Source organism: Equus quagga, chromosome 2 (genome assembly GCF_021613505.1).
Source record: "Equus quagga isolate Etosha38 chromosome 2, UCLA_HA_Equagga_1.0, whole genome shotgun sequence".
In the NCBI taxonomy this organism is placed as follows: domain Eukaryota; kingdom Metazoa; phylum Chordata; class Mammalia; order Perissodactyla; family Equidae; genus Equus; species Equus quagga.
Genome location: NC_060268.1, coordinates 122,909,718 through 122,929,800, shown reverse-complemented (window position 1 = coordinate 122,929,800; position 20,083 = coordinate 122,909,718). Strand labels below are relative to the sequence as shown.

The 20,083-nt window shown below is 45.1% G+C and overlaps 1 protein-coding gene across 5 annotated transcripts in view; it reads left to right on the top strand.

Moving 5' to 3' along the window:
- The first annotated feature begins 13,903 nt into the window (after positions 1 to 13,903).
- KAT6B (lysine acetyltransferase 6B) overlaps positions 13,904 to 20,083 on the top strand; it is a 185,944-nt gene continuing 179,764 nt past the window's right edge. The window contains exon 1 of one of the 5 annotated variants that reach the window (XM_046653484.1): positions 13,904 to 14,036. The gene's annotated coding sequence lies outside the window, so the exon portion shown is untranslated. Of the gene's footprint in view, positions 14,037 to 14,884; positions 15,142 to 19,450; positions 19,473 to 20,083 lie in introns of those variants that run through there. The other 4 variants (XM_046653483.1, XM_046653487.1, XM_046653488.1 and 1 more) reach the window with 4 other exon arrangements.

Sequence of the window (20,083 nt, the reverse complement as noted above, 5' to 3'; positions counted from 1 at the left end):
ACAGGGATACAACACAGGAGACTTGGTCTCAGTGGAAACAATTCTTTTATTTCAAAATGAACTGTCAATATCAAAATATTATTAACAGGTGCAAAAACAGAACTAACAAAAAGAGAGTGAGCCAGCAAGAGAGACACCCTGATCTATGTTCAAAAGAATAAACACTAAATGCAAAAAAATTATTTTACCACGTTTAAAGATTGCCAAAGGAGATAGTACAAAAATGTAGAAAAATAATGTAGTAGAGAGTAAGCTGCAAATTAATATGAACTATAATGAAAAAATCTGTTTCAAAATGTGACTCATCTGATAATTTGCTTATAATATACAAGAATTGTTAACAATTTAAAGTACTTTTATCAAAAATGCATAATCTGAATCTAATCATCAGACAAACCCAAACTAAAGGAAATTCTACAAAACAATTGGCCTGTAATTTTTAAAAATATCAAAGTTATAAAGACTAGGCTGAGGAACTCTTCCAGATTAAAAGAAATTAAGAAGACAAATCAAATAAATGCAACATGTGATCCTGGATTGGATCCTGGTTTGGGAAAGAAAAAACTATGAAGGGCTTTATTGGGACAATTAATGAAATTTGAATACAAACTACAGACTAGATAACAGTAACTTAACAATGTTAAATTTTCTGGATTTGATAATTTGACTATGATTATTTAAAGGGACGTCCTTAATGTTAGCAGTGAAGATGGAAATATTTAGGAGTAAAAGTCTACCATTTGCTCTCAAATACTTCAGTAAAAAGATAATAATAATAGTATATATTGTATAGAAAGTGATAAGGCAAATGTAGCAAAAATAAGAACAATTGGTGAATCTAGGTGAGGAGTGTATGGGCGTTCATTGAATTGTTTTTGCAACTTTTCTATAAATTTGACATGTTTTTAAAATAAAAAAGCCTTTTAAGATATGTAAAGATATAAAGATATCTCCCATATCTCTGGTATGGTAAGGGTCATTGTTTAGAGTGGCTCGTTCATGCTTTCTGCAAAGAGGGGGCTAACCATGCAAGTGGGGCAGTATTGGATGCCTGAACACTGCCCTCCTAGTGTCAACACCAATGTTCTTTGCTCATGGAATGTGGTTCTTAGAAAAACAATACCGATGTCCGAGCTCCAAAACGAAATCAGCTTTGGGGACAAAGTTTAACTTTGTACCTTTGCCAATTTTGCCCCTGAACATCAAGTAATATATGAGACCCTGGCAGCAATGCCTAGCCTGGCCCACCTCTGCTAAAGGCTGGAAGTAGTTCTGTACTCTTCCTTTTCCTTTTTTAAAATTTTTTAAAAATTTATTTTTATTTATTTATTTTTTGAGGAAGATTAGCCCTGAGCTAACATCTGCTGCCAATCCTCCTCTTTTTGCTGAGGAAGACGGCCCTCAGCCAACACCTGTGTCCATCCTTCTCTACTCCATATGTGGGATGCCTGCCACAGCATGGCTTGCCAAGGGGTGCCATGTCCACACCCGGGATCTGAAACGGCGAACCCCAGGCCGCCTAAGCGGAATGTGCGAACCCAACCGTTGTGCCACTGGGCTGGCCCCTCGTTTTTTTTTTTAATTTGAATTTTCTTGGTTATTCTTGGAGAGGCCAGGAATGCTCTGAAGCTTCCATAGATTAGAGTTAATCATTTGCACGACACAATCTGGGCCACCCTGTTCTTTGCTGTTAGAAAGGAACTTTCCTTTTCCTCTTAGGCCCCTCAGAAGACAAGCTGAGGGTCTTCTGAAGCTGCCCCAGGCCCTGTGGATGGAGGTCAGCCTGCTCAGTGCGGAGCCAGAGTAGAGTGAGTCTGTTAGGAGCTGGGAGAGTATGTCTGACATGGGGCTGGATTGGGCCTGGGCCAGGCCGGAGGCTGGGGTTGGACTGGTCTACTCTCACTTGCCCTTGAATGTTGAGACTGCTGACCTCTGAGGTTGGGGTAATACCTTGAGAATTCACTACATTTCTGTCACAAGTTGAACATGACTGTTTCATGGCAGAAGTTAGAACACAAGAATGTTTTTTCTTTGTGTACTATGCAAATTTACCTAGGAGGCCACAGGTTCTTGGCACTCACGCACAAAGTGGAACTACAGTCACTGAACAAGTATCTATCGGGTGCCTACTGGGAGTTCCAGTGGTCAACTAAATAGTCAAGGTCCCTGCACTCACGGCACTCAGAGAAAGTGAAAAGAGTCAGTGGGTTAGGACATTACAGCGTGTCACAGCACAGAAAGAGCAATTGCCTAGAGCCTAGACAATATGTATATATTTTTTAAAGCTGAATGGCAAAAACCACCAAAAAAATTTAAAAGGTAAGTGATAAACTGGAGGACAAAACAATATTTGCATATGTCAGCTAAAGGGCTAAACTGATGCAAAAAACAGACATACTACCCAATAGAAACCAAGGCCAAAGGTACTTGAGCAGACAATTCAATGAAAAGGAAACACAAATGGCTCTTAAACATCTGAAAAGGTGCTCAACCTCATTTATAATAAGAGCAATGCAAATTGAAATTCAATGAGATAGCACTTTCACCTTGGCCAAGAACAAAGGTTGATAACACTGTGTAGAGGGTTGGGGAAACAGGCTCCGGGATATCGCTGTAGGGAGTTAGCACGGGAACAACTGCCCTTTGGGGCAAGTTGGCCATAGTTGCCAAAATTTTTTTTTTTTTTTTTTAAAGATTTTAATTTTTTCCTTTTTCTCCCCAAAGCCCCCCGGTACATAGTTGTATATTCTTCGTCGTGAGTCCCTCTAGTTGTGGCATGTGGGATGCTGCCTCAGCGTGGTTTGATGAGCAGTGCCATGTCCGCGCCCAGGATTCGAACCAACGAAACACTGGGCCGCCTGCAGCAGAGCGCGCGAACTTAACCACTCGGCCACGGGGCCAGCCCCCCATAGTTGCCAAAATTTTAAGTACACATCCTTTGATCCGACAATTCCAATGCTAGGTACTTATCCTGCAGGCACACTTAAAACTTGCAAAATGTCATACCGTTAAGTGAGAAAAGCAAGGTACAGAACGGTACATATCACATGCTATCAGCTGAGTTTATATGTAAAATCATGTGGCTGTACCATAATTTTCTTAACTTTTCCCCTAATGCTAGGTATGTTGTTTCCATGTTTTTATGATTATAAGTAATGCTGGATGCACATCTTTTGTGCATGAATCTATGTCCACATCTTGGATTATTTCTTTGGGACAGTCCAGATTACTGGGCCAAAGAGAATTTATGATATACACTGCAACAACCATCAGCACTTGTTAAGCAGCCTGTATTTTTTCTCCTCTTCCTCACAACAGCCCTGTGAGGAGGGAGGAGCACTCCTATTTTCCTCATACTTGAGGAAAGGGGTTTAAGGAGGTGAAATGACTTGCCCTGGGGCACACAGCTGGAACTGCGGGTATCACAACTCACATCTGCTTGGCTCCCAAACCCCTGCTTTAGAGCCCACTCATCTGCGTGGGGCGTTTTTAAGGCTCTTGATAAACATGGTCAAATTACTTTCTATTAACGTCATTTGTTTACACTCATACTGAAAGTGCCAAACTTGCCACACCCAGGCCAGTGTGGGGGATTCCATATTTTCATTTTGCCAATTGGGAAGGGAAAAAAATAGCAACTCACAGGTCTTCCGTAACTTGTGATTCTGAACATTTTTCATACGTTTATTAGCTGTACTTTTCTTCTCTTAAGTGTACATGTTGGATTATACATTTTTAAAAATATGTACAACTTTCTTAAAAATGTAGCATGTCAGTTCTTATCTAGTCTCAGTAAAGACACTGGTTCATGGGGGCAAAAGCAGCAGCTGAGGCAACCAGATGGGTTGTTATGGCTCTTGGCTCGTGTCCTTGGCTTTACATTGGAGTTGCAAGTCCAGGAGGCCTAGGACTACCATGGGAGACATCGGGTGCATTCAGATTGAGAAAGGTGACAGCAAAGAGTTGGGTGTGATGCTGAAACAAAACCAACACTAAGATGAACCATCTATGTATTGCTTTCTGCTAGAGCAACAAATGTCTGGGGCCATTATCACCAGAATGGCCCTTTCCTTCTGCTCATTTGGCGATGTCAGGCTGGTGATGGCCACAGGACTCGCTGGCTGGGTCACCCGGAGGCAGGCATATTTTTGGTGCAGAGCAGACTTATTCAGGAGCAAGGCTGTCAGTTTCCAGAACCTTCTGCCCCATTTCCCCGCTTCCTTCCAGGAACACTGTTGGGGTCATATCCGGCCAGCAGGAGGAAGGCTGGGTGCCGGCTCCCTGACTGCAGAGGGCTCAGAGGCCATGCCAGACCCAGGCCCAGGCCCCGGCTCTAGCTCGCCCTTCCCAGCTGGAAGGGAGATGGTGGTCCCAAGGTGCTCGGTTCTGTAAGGCAGGCCCCCTGGAAGGGAGGCCACATAACCCGGCAGTGGGAGGGCAAGCAAGAGGCTTCTGTCAAAGTCTGCTGCTCACTGCGAGTTTTGTGTGCCTGACAGCGGCCCTCAGCTAGGTGAATTCTTTCAGAAAGGGTCTCATTCACATGCTGCCAAGACATCCGCTACCTATTCTTGAATTCACACAAAAATTAAAAGCAAAACCACAGCCCGGCTAATTTAGCAACTTGCGAGATGCAGCTGGTGCTCCTTTGCGTGCTGAAATGGCCAGGGCTTCTGGCCCCCACCCCTGCCACAGGGAGGTCTCCATGGAGTTATTTTGTATCCTGCCGCTCCAGGCCTGATTGTGACAGCTGAGTGACTTAGCTGCCACCGTGGGATATGGAATGACAAAGGCGCAGAGCATCGCCCTGTGGCGGGGGAGGGCGAGGTGGGTGAGGGGCTGCCGAGGAGCCCCTGTCCAGCAGCTGCCTGGGGGAAGCAAGTCGCGTCCTCGCTCCTTCTGTCTCTCTCTGTAAAATAATTGTTTGTTTGTTTGTTTGTTTGTTTGTTTTTCTTTTTGAGGAAGATTAGCCCTGAGCTAACATCTGCTGCCAATCCTCCTCTTTTTTTCTTTTTGTTTTTGCTTAGGAAGATAGGCCCTGAGCTAACATCTATGCTCATCTTTCTCTATTTTGTATGTGGGAGGCCTGCCACAGCATGGCTTGATAAGCGGTGCTCTGGGCGCTGAAGCTGAGCCTGTGAACTAACCGCTGCGCCACTCGGCTGGCCCCAGAATAATTCTTGTAGGAATTAAGTGAGAGGCTTTTGTAAACCCCAAAGCAGTTATTCCAGTGTCCTCACAGCCTGCAAGTGGTTAGACCTCAGGCCTCCCCAAGGAAGTCTACCTGGGACGGTTCTTTTCTCTGTTGCTGCCAGTAGCACCTTCTCTTTCTCTTTTCCATTGAGTGCAGGACTCCTTCCTTCTGCCCCAGAGGCCATTTCGCCTTCCTTGGCCTTCTGCCTTCCTGCCTTCCTGCCTTCCTGCCTTCTCATTGTTGGTGGAGCCAACCTCCTCTCTGGCCAGGAGCCTCGGGCTTCAGTGCCTGGGTGAGGTGGTGGGTGCCTAAGGGTTGCTTCTGGTCCACAGGTGCCCTCTGGGCAGTGGAGGAGGGTGGGTTGCTCAGTGGCTGCCTGGACTCCTGACCAGCTCCACGGGGCCACCCTCATGGAGCAGCGGCTTCAGGCCTGGGCTTTGGGTTCAGATGTCATTGAGGGGCAGGTAGAGTGTAAGGATGAAGAGCCTGGGTGGGAATTCTGACCTCCTGCCAACTGCTCAACACCTCAGGGCCACAGTTTCCTTGTCTGTGAATGGGCGGGGGGTGGGGGGGAGGAGGTGGGTAATAGCAGTATTTAAAAAGGATTTTTGTGAGGCTCAAATGAGCCAATTCAGGGAAATCACTTAGCACTGTAAGTACTCGTAAGTGGTAGCTGTTATTAATAATATTGTTACACCAAGCAGTCTAAAGCCATGCTCAGCAAACAATGCTCCCTCAGTCCAGTTCAACATCCTGCATTTCCACACTATTCATCTTTAGAGCTTTTGAGTGGAACCACAGAATTACGCAGCACCATGCCCAACATGAGTTCCCCTACTCCTTTAATTGATAGGAATAAAATATGCCTCTCCTAGGTCATTTGTCATTTCTTAGAGCTCCAAGACTAGGTTGAGAAGCTGCAAAGAGGGCACTGAATGGACTGGGGTAGAATTTCTTTCTCTTAATAAGCAGTCATATTCCCAAGAAACATCCATTATTTCCAAAAAACTCAATTTACAGTGGTGAGAAAGTTAATTATTTGAAAGCTAACAAAGCCACACTGAAGTACTAAGGTGATTCCGACTTCCTTTTCTCTCCTTTCAGGGCAAAATACAGTAGATTCTAGCCTGAGAGTGACACTACTGCCCCAGGCTTTCACAGCTTTTATTTACATGGAGAAATGGATCCACTTTTTAATTCTCTCCACGTCATCAATAGTTTACTAAAGTACTATGAGGAAGATCCAACATAGCATGATATATCTGATATATCCATCACAAACATGGCCAATGGGCAGTCAGCTGGGGTGCTTGGAGAAGAGGATAATTAGTGGAGAGAGGAGTGCTTTTACCTCAACTACATAGTCACTGAGATTTAAGAAAGGTGTTTGTAAAGTATTGCATTTAGGGAGTATATTAATTTAGGTTATGCAACACTACTATCTGCTGTAGTAGACACATTTCAACATCTTTTTGGCTTAACACAACAAAATGTATTTCTCCTGTTATATGTTAAAGCAAGTGGTGGCGGTGGGGGGGTGGGGGGTACGGGGAAGTCTGCTCCTTTCAGTCACTCAGAGGTCCAGGCTAATAGTGGCTCTGCCAACTTGAGGTTCCTCATCTGGAACACATGGATTCTGAGATGCTTCTGAATGGAAAGAGAGGAATAGAGAATGACCATCTTGGTTCTTAATTTCCTTGACCCAGAAGTAATACATACCACTTCTGCTCATCATTCATTGGCTGAAACTAGCTACATGGTTCTAACCAAATTGAAAGGAAGACTGTGAAATGTAGGGAAGCACAGGGAATAGTGGTGAACACTGATCTCTCTGCCAGGGATTGAGATACAACAAACTACAAATACACAGAACTTGGAGTTGTTATTTCAGGTCATCGGTTATGATTTAGGAAACAAAATCAGAAGCCATTATTGACTATTTACTAAAGATTATTACTTGACGTGTGGCATTGCTATTGTAAGAAAACAGAAGATCTAAGTCCCAGCCAGTAGATATGCCAAGTCACATCAGCCACTGAAGTAATGCGCATGGAGCAGATTAATAGGCTGCAAACTCCAGAAGGCAACAGCTAAAACAGTTTTGGTAGTAGAGAAGAGCTCCTCAAAGTATGGTACTTTTGCTCTTAGAAAGAGAGAAACTGAGATGGGAGTGGTTCCTAGTCATGTATATACATAATATACATATACATATATACATAGTACACACTATGTATACATATATATAGTAGAAAAAATAGCAAATATAGTATATAGTAAATAAAACACACCCATTGATCAAATGCTAAAGTGTTAAGTGTTTAAAGACAACTCCCCAACAAACATACATAGCTTAGAAAAAGTGGTTTTAGATTGGGTAACAGGAAGTACTATTTCACAGTAGTTAGGAAATGTATTTATCCAACCTTCATACATATAATAAATGCCTATGATGTGTAAAACACTATAGAAGAAATCTTTAAGCTTATGAGGTTTACAGTTTAATTTATGAATTTTAAAAGGTAGGCTTTAGATAAGCAGATGGATAACAGATCCTTAACCTTCTATTTTATTCAACATGTGTGCAAGGCAATTTGGGGAATATAAAGATGAACCAAATCCAGTCTCAACCCTGAAGGAGTTTTTGGCCAAGGGTGTTATGATCAAGCTCAACCACATTCTCCCACAAGCAGTCTTTTGTTCCTAATACCAGGAAAGGTAGCAAGCTGGAGAAAAGACTCATCAGACTTACCCCCTTGGCTTTCTGTGGGATGTTTTAGACATGCTAACTTCATTTAGCACCTTATAACTGGAAAGGAGAACTCAGGTCCTCTCTCTGCAATTCTGTTGAAGAACTGGGTATTTCCAGACATGGAATGATTATGATAATGCAAACTCTCTAAGGAAGCTCAATATTCTAGTAAGTTCTAGTAAATTACTTTTTACTACTCTAGTTTCCTTAGCTGAAAATTTTATCCCAACCTTCAGTCACAGTAGAAATATTGACAGAGGCAAAAAATTAGAAGAATATGTGATAAAATATTATCATTCAGCATCAGGACCTACAACTAATTTTTCTCCTTTTTCTCTATTGTCCATTCTATGACACATATGTATACAAATTTTATAATTAAAAATGAGGTAGAAAAAAAGGAAGTTATTCAGAAATTTCACTCTTTCATTAATTCTTTACGCACACTGTATACAAGAATAATGCCCTTTTGGGAACCACAGGGTAAGTTAATAATAAATTACTGAGGGCAGAGATTTGCAGTTTACTATTTAAATAAGTTGTAGGATTTGGGGCCTGTTAAGACTTTAGAGATAATGTAAAATAACTCCCTTGATTTAATCTATTTGTTAACTTAACAAATATTTATTGAGCATCTACTGTGTACAAGGCACTGTGCTAGGCTCTGAGGACACAGCACCCACACAGGGTTTACTGTCTCATAGAAAACCCAAGTTTTAAGACAATGCCACTCTGTGATTCGCCCAAGAACACACATTAGTTGGTGGCAGAGATGGGTAAAAATATGGTGTCCTACTTTTAATTTGGTGCTCTCTTCCATATTCCTTTGCCACTGACCCTCTGAGGTGTATATTTTCTTTCTGTACTGAAGACAGAATAAGAGAAAACCGTCTTGGATTAGTTGAGTACATTGGGTCGTACAAACTGGAGAAAATTGTTAGACTGAACATGATCTATACTTCCTTACCCCTAGAAAAGTATAAAATAGTCCAGTAATTCTTAAATGTACTCTTGTCAGGTAGCCAGACTCAGAGATGAAGTTCCACTGTCTGCACTGCAATGGAAAAAAAAAGAGGAAGAAAGAAAATGTACATGTGAAGTAAAGCTGCCCACTTTCAAATTAACGGGAGGGGCTTTCATTCAGAGAATATGTTCTTCTAACTGTTTTGGGAGTTAAAAATGTCCTTTCTCCTATGAAATGATGCAGGTAGTGGATGGCAGTTAGTTCTTTTTAAAAATGTCCTTATTATCAAAATTAAAAGTTGGCAACTCTGACAGTTTCCCCAAAATTTCAAAATCCAAATGACTGGGAATCATTAAGTATTGGGATAGTTCAAATTTTCTTTGGTATAGCCTGGTGCTAAAAACTGAGTCGTAAGACTCTCTTCTGATGATTAATGAAAGGTCACCACACCTTTGAGTCTCAAAACAAAACGAAAAGATCCCTGACAACTCTCCTCTCAGCAACATTTAGCTAACTTTACGATCTTTTCCCACTCCTCTGTCTTCTTCAGAATTTCTCACTTGATGCTGAGACATCCTCCTGGTTTATATAAATCAATGGTTCTCTACTCTGACTGCACAGGGTGCTTTAAAAAAAAATACTGATGATGGGGCTAGCCCGGTGGTGCAGCAGTTAAGTTCACATGTTCTGCTTTGGCGACCCAGGGTTCACTAGTTTGGATCCCGGGTGCGGACATGGCACCGCTTGTCAAGCCATGCTGTGGCAGGCGTCCCACATATAAAGTAGAGGAAGATTGGCAACAGATGTTATCTCAGGGCTTATCTTCCTCAAAAAAAAAATACTGATGAATGGGCCCCACTCCCAGATGTTCTTATTTAAGTGGCCTCAGGTGGAACTTAAGGGCTAGGCTGGCTCAAAAATTTCTCAGGTGATTCTAATGTACTGCCAGGACGGGATGGTGTTTCTCTACTAAGCAGCAGTCATTAGGGCAGTTACACAGATGAACAAGCTGGTCTATGCAGGAGAAAAGCTGAATAGGACAACAGACTGGCAAATGTGACAACAGAGTGTGCTAAGTGCTTTTATTTATTCCATAATTCAACAAATAATAACAGAGCACTTAACATGTGCCAGGGCTGGAGTAAAGGTGTGCTCAAAGTCCTGTGGGCTACCTGAAAAGACCAGGAAAACTTCCCAGAGGAGGCAGCAGTGAATCATGGGTTTGGAGGAACCCTTCTCAACGTCTTCATCAGATAAGGTAGCGGCAGCCATGGCTGCAGAGGGAACAGTGAGTGCTGGGCATGGAGGAGTGTGATGAGTTGGGAGAAACTAGAGATGAGATATTGGTTGGGTGCAGATGTACTTCTAGCCTTAGAGGTAGACTAAGGAATTTAGACTTGATCCAGAATGCATTTAAAAGACATTAAAGGTTTTTAAGCAGGAACACACAAATGGGGTGTGGGTGCAGAGTACTGGTATTTAAGATAATACAGGCTGTTCATACACAAAGCTATAGCTTGAATTTGCTAGCCTATTTAAAACTAATAGTTTGACTGGTCATCCCACACTCCCTCTGCCCTTGACTTACTTTATCAGACACTGTGTAGGGACAATTTCTGGTTAATGAAGAGAGAAGATTCCATGTGGCAGTAGGAAGGGGAGGTATAGACCAATTTTTTTAAGTGACTAATTGAATGTAAATAGAATTCATGTGGGGCTGAGGCCTGGACAAATCCTTTCTGAATCCAGGCTTGTTGCCTCCTTACCCACTTTCCTTCAGAAGGACTTGTTAGTGCATCTGTGGATGTTATGTCTCTTATCAGGCTGTTTGTCTGATTTGCCTCAGAGCAAGGAAACAAACACTAAAGATCAAACTCTCCAGGTTCCCTTCAGCTCCTGAAGCTCCTCTGCATTCTTTTTTATCCTTACTCAGGACTCAAGGGCACGTTGGTCAGACCATGGAATCATCCCAGTATCAGGGACTATAACTGTCTGGCTTAGGCACTCACAGAAGAAGCATTCCTTTCCAGTTGGGGAAGTAGAGGATTCAGCCTAGGCCAGTGGTTCTCAAATTCAGTGATCATAAGCTTCAAGTCAAGTCACGGGCTAAAAATGTAGATTTGGGAGCCCCACTCCAGACCTACTGATTCAGAATCTCTGGGGTTGGGCTGAGGGACTTGTGTTTTAAGCACTCATTCCCACATCATTCTGATGGCAGTGATCTGTGGACCACACTGAGCAGTATAACTGTAGTTGTCAGTAGTTCTGGCAGTGGTGGCCGTTGGGGGCTGTTTTGGGGGAGGGAGGAGGACTGGTCAGTGAGCCCCTGGATTCATAATCCTTCAGCACAGTCAGCTTGCAAATTTTGCACAATACTTGGTTTTCAATTCAAGTTATTTCTAGGTTAACTTCTTAACTGAGCTGTTTAGCTCAGCAGAAGACTTGAGATACCATAGATAAGAGAGTTTTAGGAGTAGCATTAAGTATCTCTGGCTGTGTCTTTGTTTCCTTTCCAGTCCCACTTATCTCAAGAGCCAGGATTTCTCACCTTAGAGGGGAGTATCAATGGGAAAGCAGCACATTCCCTTTGCTTGCCATGCCACTGTTAGAGAACAATGTTTGTTAAGAAAAGAACCTCAGAAAACATATTAAGATTTTGGATAAAGACATTTCTCTGTTCTGTGTTTGCCAGCTCCAGGGGTTACAGGACCACAAGTTTAGGTGAACAAGACCCATTTCTCTCTAAGGTGTCTCTTCACTTCTTGATGCACTGGAAAGCCAAGTGGCTAACTCATTAGTGAGAATGAGTGTTAGATGCTCATAAATCTCCCACAATTCATTGCCTGAAGACATCTGAAATGTGTACTTTTTGGCTTTTATTGTCTTTGGTTGCTTCTTTAGCATACTTTAGTTTGAGTGTACAGTTAATGGGGTTTTGAAACTTGTTTTTAATTAAGACATGGTTTATTTTTATTGGTTGAGATAAAATGCAGTCTGGGACACTCAAATCTAAGTTACAAAATAAAGTGCATCTGGGCAGACCATAGGAAAAAAATAGAAAGTAAAAGCTAAAGTGTCTGCCAGGATTCTTAAGTTTACTTAGTAACTTCTTGGAGAATAAAAATCCCAGCACCTGCGTTATAAAAAAAAAGCACACCTTATAAACGTCCTTCTCTTTGAAATAACTCAATGAACTAGACTGAATTATGAACTAATGCCTTGTAAAAATTCACCTTGAGCCAGCTACTGAAGACACTAAAGAAAAGAGGTAGAGAGACTCTGAGGAAGCCCAATCCGTTGTTTGTTTTATCAGTAATTTAACTCAAAAGTAGCCAAGCTGATGGCGGATGCAAGCTTTCCCTGTGTTTGTTTCCCTGAGCTGAGCCCCTGAATGCCAAGATTTAATCTAAAGAGGTTTGTTTTTTTAAAACTAACAACCAAGTAATAAAACACCTATAAAAGGGGTTTATAATGGAACCAGTGACAGTTTTGCGCTTAGTATTACAACTCTTTTGCTCCCCCTCTCCCTTTATCTATCCTTTCATCCAACTCTGTGCCCTTTGTCTTAGCTCCTTTCTCACCTTGCTGCCAAGAAGCTATAAGTAGAGGCAGCTCACACCCCAAAGGAACAGGCGATCTTTAAAAGTAAAGTGTGTATTGTGCTCTGCATTTGAGGACAAGGCTGTGCTGCTTGTTTTGTTTGTCTGAGATAAGTTGCTCTAACAAAGTACCTACCTAGTTTGTACAGTGGTTTCTAATGGGGAGCTGAAGATGCTGCTGCTGCACTGTCAGTGGCATGAGGATGCTGGAGTCAACCAGTGCAGGAAGCTTGGGGCCTCCCCTCCCTGGCACCTTGCGTCACTCTGCCAGGGCCCAAGACTGCCCTGACTCCAGGGACAGACTTCAGTCAACAGGTGGTTTTCCACCCAGGCCACCATGCCTGAAATTTGGATCTTTTACAAAGACATAGTTCTCCTCCTCCTCCCGAAGAAATGGCGCCTCGGAAGGGAAACTTTGTGCTCAAACTCTGTAGGAGCCATTTCTTGAGCCTACTTTTCCTATTTTCGGAAGTCTCTCCTGCTAGTATGCCACCCATCTCCGGGAAGAACGAGGGACGATCTCTTCCGAGTCTGGAGGGCGCTGGAAGGCATGTGGGCAGCGTTAGACTGGCCTTGACTGGGCGGCCAGAGAAGCCCCCAGCCTCCCTCATGTGGGCCTCAGGAACTCGGGGGGCCCAGGGGAAGCCTGGAAAACCGAACTTCGCCATCAGCCTTCCTTCGAGCGCTGGCTAGAGGAGAGGGGGAAGGGCCCCCCCAGCGGTCTTCCCCCGATTCCCCCCGCCCCCCAGCACCTCTGCCGTCGGCTGCAACGCCCAAGAAAGCACTCCGAACGCAGCTCAGAGCTCTCTAGCTCCTCTCAGGCCGGGAGAGGGCATCTTGAGGGGCAGCTTCTCCCTCCAGCCCGCGTCTGACATCCCCACTCCCACCCAAGGATGCCGCCGCCGTGCCCTGTCCGCAGTCGCTGAATGTCACTGCTCCCTCTTCCTCCTGATCAGGGTAGACACAGCTCCCGAGGCATCCTCCACCCCAAAACTGCCGCGATCGCCCGAGGGTGCAAGGCCTGGGCGGAGGACGAAGTTTGGGGCCCACAGCGGCGGGAGGGGGGGCGCGTTGGCGAGGACCGCACCTCTCAGTCCCAGCCCTGGCGGGCACACTCCCCGCCCCAAACGGCCCAGGCGTCCCCATCCTCCCGCGGACACCGGCATCTCCGCCCTCCCCGGAGGGCGGCGAGTGGAGCCCCCCAGGGCGGAGGCAGGTACCCCCGGGGCGGGGACTGGGGCGGGCGGGGTCCAGGCTGCGCCCCTGGCCGGGCCGGGCGGGCTAGCTGGCGGCGCGGGGGGAGCAGGGCTGGGCGGCGCTGCCTCGGGCTCTGTGCGCTGCAGCCCGGAGCCGAGGAGGAGGAGGCGGAGGAGAAGGAGGCGGCGGCGGCGGCGGTGGGTCCCGGGCGGGGGGAGCGCGGCGCTGCGGACCCGGGCGGCTGGCAAAGGACGAGGCGGAGGCTGAGGAAGGCAGCGGGGAGACTCGGGCTGCAGCAACAAAGGGCAGCAAGCGATTGGCCGGGCTGCAGGCGAGGTTAGCCGGGGACCGGGGTGGCTGGAGGCAGCGGCGAACGGTGCACGTGCTTGCAGACACGGGCTAGTGTGGAGCCGGGGGGTGCACGCCCGGCGGGTAGGGGCTTGCTCCCCCTCGGTATGGGATGGAGAGGAGGCTGCAGCAACATCGTTCTGCCTGCACGCGGCCTGTGGCTTCCAGGGTAGGGGTATGTGGGGGGTAAGGATGAGAGCCAGGGGGCGGGCGAGTAGTCGCCCGGGACGGGACGAGAGAGGGTGGAGGAGGGGGCGGGATGGAACGCTCCGGGCGGCGCGCCCGTCCGCGCTCTCCACTGCGGGAGCCGGCGACTGAGAACCTCGAATTTTAACTTCGCGTGCCCGCCCGCGCGCGCCCGCCCCCGCCCACCCCTGAATCCTGCGGCCGCCGCCAGCGATCAGCTCTCACACAAACTTTAGCTGCGGGCTAGGGGTTTGGGGTTGAGTGGGGGAGGGGAGAGGGAAAAGGCCCTCTGATTGGCGTTGTCTCCAGCCAGTAAGGCCAAGCGCCTCTCCTGCGAGTAGACCCAATCCATTTCTAGAGGTAGAGGGGGCGGGTAGGTGGAAGTAGAGGTGGCGCGGTGTCAGAGAGAGAGAAAAAGGGCTGGACCAATAGGTGCCCAGAAGAGGCGGGCCCAGCGGTCTGTTGATTGGTACTGGCAGTGGGCCCTCCCCCGGGGTGGTGCCGGAGAGGGGAATGATGTGTGTCGAGGGGTGTGTCTATGCGGGGCGAGATGACCGGCAGGAATCTGCCCCAATGGGGTGCAGAATGGTTAGTGTGTGCGTGACGGACAGAGCCGTAGGCCAACGGGTGGCTCTAAGTGTCTGCGGTGTCGTCCAATGGAGCAGCGCTGGGGCGGGGCCGCGGCTCGGGTTTAATGAGACTCCATTGGGCTGTAATCAGTGTCATGTCGGATTCATGTCAACGACAACAACAGGGGGACACAAAATGGCGGCGGCTTAGCTCCTACCCCTGGCGGCGGCGGCAGAGGTGGCGGAGGCGACGGTACCTCCTCCAGGCGGCAGCCGCGGATTTTTCTCAGGCAGCGGCAGCACCCCCGGCAGGCGCGGTGGCAGTGGCGCGCGGCCAGGTCTGTCACCCACCCAGCGCGTTCCCAGGGGGAGGAGACTGGGCGGGAGAGCAGCAGAAGGTGGGGATCGGGGGTTTGTGACGCCCCTCCCACAGGCCTCTGCGCGAGGGTCACCGCGGGGCCGCTCGGGGTCAGGCTGCCCCTGAGCGTGACGGTAGGGGGCGGGGAAAGGGGAGGAGGGACAGGCTCCGCCCCCCAGCGGGCCTCCAGGGCAAGGGGCGGGGCTCGAGGGTGGAGGGGGCGGGGCGATATCGGAGTGGGGGAGGGGCTCGGGTGGTCGGAAGGTGGGGGGCTTGTAGGAGTTTTCTGAATCGGAGTGACCTGGTAGGAACGGTGGGGAGCCAGCGAGTGGTTGGGAAGGACTGGTGAGGGGATGGATAGGATGGGAAAGTGGACGTGTGCATGCAGGTGCAGAAGGGAAGATACAGATAGGCGCAATATTGGAGATGTGGAAGGGGGACCAAGGGTAGATGAAGGCAGGTGAAATGATTCAGAAGGGTGAGATTGCAGTTGTCTGAGAGCAGAGTAAGGATGGATTTAGGTGTGGTGGATGTGGAGTGGAGTTGAGAAAGCAGTGTAGAGTAGATATTGGATTGGGAGTAGTATTAGGGGAATGTGAGGAGCAGGTACAGTTGCTGTGGTGGGAAGGAGATACCTGGGTGAATTGGCATGTTGGAATAGAAAGGAAGTTTGCAGGCTTTGGGTTTATGAAGAATTAAATAAACATGGCAGGGTGAGGTGGATATGCCTGGGAGAGTCTCTGAAAGATGATAAGACAGCAGAGCAGACTTAAATGTGAAGGGAGGCTACTTAGAACTTGCAAAATATATCTGTAGCAGAAAATCTCATGGGGATGAGGGATTCCCGGGAGTGGGAAAAGGTGGCAGGCGTGAAGAAAGATGGCTGGAGCTGGGCAGTAGTAGGTCGAGGTGAATGTGATTTGGTGGACTGCACCAGGACTGAGGATGGGACAACGAAAGGTGTTAGTTTGGGACACAGGGTTGTTAGATAGGGTGGATTTCTTGGGTGAAACTTGAGCTGGAGTCTTGAAGGTGGGGCAGGAGAAGGAAAGAAGGGTGTTTCAGGATGAGGCTTCTGTACTACCTTGGGAAAGGATACTGTGTATTTTTGAATTTGTAAGTGCTTTGGTATGGCCAGACTGCAGGGAGTAGTGGGAGATCAGGGACAAAGGCAAATGGCCTCCTGTGCCCCATGAAGGAGTTTAAGTCCTGCAACTGGGAGAGGGTATTGGGATGTGATAAAGTGAGTATTGGACCAAGGTTGTGAATAGATAGTGATAAAGAATTACAGATGTGGAAAATGGGAAAAGAGAACCATTGAACCAAGTATGTTTGGGGTGGAGGTACCAGGAAATTCAAACTAAAGAGTATATGAAGACTCTTCCATACATGAACAAGGAGATGGAAGTAGCAAATGGGAGTTAGTTCTGTTAGGATAATGTTAGTTCTGTGGTGCTCCAACAAAGGTTTTTTTTTTTTTTTTTTTTTGATATGACTATTAGTAACGTACATTCTTACCGTCTTACTTGTGTACCTTAGATTTTCTGGGATAGCCTGAAATAAAACACTCCATTCTTTTCTTATATATATTTTTCACACATGTATCAAAATGAATTGGGGCAGTCTTTTTATCTTTTTAAGACAGAAAGGATAGGGAGCTGGTCCCCTTGCCGAGTGATTAAATAAGTTCATGTGCTCTACTTTGGCTGTCTGGCATTTCACTGGTTTGGATCCTGGGCACAGACCTAGCACTGCTCATCAAGCCATGCTAAGGCAGCATCCCACATAGCAAAACTAGAAGGACCTACAACTAGAATATACAACTGTGTGCTGTGGGCCTTTGGAGAGAAGAAGAAAAAAGAAAGAAGGAAAGGATAATATTGCATGTTTCAGTAAAGGATCAGATTCTTACCCGAGAACTTCTAGTTAGGATTGAAGGCTGGGGAGGTGAAAGGATGGTTAGAAAAAAAAATGAAGAAAAGGTAGAGACAGAGGAAGGTTTTAACATTAAAGGGGGAACTTAGGGGAATAACTGGCTGGTGGTGATGACATGGTCAGTAGTTTTGCCTACCAGCCATACGCAGGCCTCTGAGTAGAGTGGATGTTATGTCTGCCGTTATAACCAAATGTTTATCTTACGCACTACTTGTGAAGATAAAGTGGAAATTGTCAGATGTAAGGCATAACATGAATGAAAGGTAAAATAGGGTGAGTATTGGAAGGTAGTTGAGGAAGTTTGATAAATAATTTTAATGTGCTTTAGAAACTTTCATGGACTTTCACATACCGGTTAGAAGAAGACCTAACTGATGGATCTGGCTTTATTAAATGCCAGGATTCCTAACAGGTGACTTTTCAGTCTCTTAGATAGTTCTCTACAAAATACCTTCACTTTTCCTGCATGCAGATGCCTGTATTTGTATAAAGTGAGAGAAAAGGAAATTGTTTTATGAAAGTAGGGATGTGTGAGCTATAGTGATCAGTCTTTGCTTGCAGAATGGTAAATGATGCATAGATGGGAGAAGTGTGATGGAGGGATATTTCTTCCTTATAATGCTTTAATTTGCATTTCCAAAGCACCTTTAAGCACTTTTTTACAGGACTCCCACAATCTTCCACAATTTTTGTAACATCCATTCCACTGCTGCAGGATATTTGAGTTGTTTCCAGGTTGGGGGAAATTGTGAACAAAGCTGCTCTGAGTGTTCCCGTACCTGTCATCTGGTGCACATGTGTATAGGTTTCTCTAAGGTGTGCCCCTAGGGTTGGAATTGCTTATTCAAAGGTAGGGTGACCGCTTATCCTGGCTTATACCTGTTGTCCTGGTGTAATTATTAATGTAATACCTTTAATTCTCAAAAGTGTCTGGATTTGGATGATGAGTTGTGTTGTTGCCCTAGTCGCAGAGGATGCTATTTTCAGCTTTACTAGGTACCAGTCAAACTGTTTTCCACTGTTGTACCATGTCACACTCCCTCCAGTGATATATGAGAATTCCCATTGTTTCTTGTCCTCTCGAACTCTCAGTCTTAGCTTTTCAAATTAGCTAATCTGGTAAATTTTGCATCTACCTGATTAGTAATCAGGTTGAACAGCTTTTCATACATTTCTTGGCTATTTGGATTTCCTCATTTGTAAAGTTCCTGTTCAAATCTGCCCCCTATTATTTTTTTTTTAAATTGGGCTTTGTGTCTTTTATTGTTGTTTAGAAGTTCTTTATTTACTGTAGATACAAATCCTTTGTTATGTATGTTGCAAATGCCTTCGTCAATTCTGTAGCTTGCCTTTTCACTCTCTTTATGATGTCTTTTAATGAGCAGAAGTTCTTAATTTTAATGGAGTCAGATTTATTGTTTTTTTCTTTATGGTTAGTGCTTTTTGTGTCTTGTTTTAAGACTCTTCCTGCCCTCACGTCAAGTAGATATTCTCCTATGCAGACTAATCTCCTAAAAGCTTTATTGACCTTAGAGATACATGATTATGAGTAAAATACACTCTTATCGACCCCATCCTCACCATTACAAATCTATTTTTGCTTTTCTTCGCTTTTTATTTTTCCTCTGTCTTGAATTTTTGCTTGTCTACATCTATGACTAAGAGCCAGGTGCTGACTTCCCCTTGTCCTAGGAGCAAATGATCGTACACACAGAAGTTTAGCCAGATTAGATTTTACAGGTCTCCAGCCGACTGTATTGCCCTTTTTCCTTTTATGAGCTAGCATTTTATTATGTTCCTGCCATGTGTCCACCTCCATCCTTGGTCCTTTCATATTTGTTATCTCAATTATTCCTCTTTACAGTTCTGCAAAACGAGGACATATTCTCATTTTTACAGATGAGAAAACTGAGACTTAGGTTGATTAAGTAACATGTCCAATATGCCACAGCTTAGGTAGCTGGCAAAGTGGGGACTTGATCCCTACCCTCTAGATACGTCCCATCATAGCACACCTTGTTAAGTAAGATTTCAGTAGCATATTTGATAATTTCCAGAATCAATGAGAATAACATTTTTACTTTTAATGTCACATGTCCTAATTAAGCACACATAGAGATAATTATTGTGAAACTGGATAAAATGATCAACCTCACTGTGTCTGTTAAAGTAAGTAAAGCTGGAGTAGCCAGTGGACCTTCCGGGGTCCTGGGATGGCCATAGAGGTTCTGTAAGCCCTGGAAATTGTGGAAATAGCTGTATGTATATGTGGTCATTTTTAAAAATAGATCTGTAATTTTTTGTGATTCTCAAAGGGAGCCCTAATTTGTTTTCAGGCTATACTGGATACCCTGTTTGAAGACATTTGTGATAAAGGTAACATTTAAGTGTGAGATGATCTATATTTTCAAAATAATCTTTTAAAAATTCAGATGTCAGATTTTTTCTTAGTATGTTGTTCTGTCTTTGTCATTAAAACCCAGCTAAAGCTAATTTGTAATTAGAAAGAAATCTAAGATTGAATAGAAATTTTAGATGTCCCCCAAAAATCGCTCCAAATTTAGTTGATTATTTCTTAAGTGCAAATGCTTAGTTATAATATATCATCATTACTAATCAGTGTACCCTGGCTCCAAAGGCCTGATGACTTCAAATGACTTTTCATCTTGTCTCTAAAATCCTGTTTTACAAGGGATCAAATTTCCTGGGAGGTTCCTAACAGTGTGATTAAAGTTTAGAGATTGAAACTCTTGAGCTCTTAAATGCAGAGATGACTGTGCAAACCTAATTCATGGGCTTCACCAGGAGATTTGGGACATGTTTCTACTCATTTATGATGATGATGTTGAAACTAATCTTTGCTGGGATTATGGAAGCCATAATAGTTTATTGATGGTTCAGTTATTGTTTGTTGAAGCAGATTTACACAATTATAGTTTAATGACATAACAAGGATATTGTCAACTAGGAGAGCATGACATGAAAAA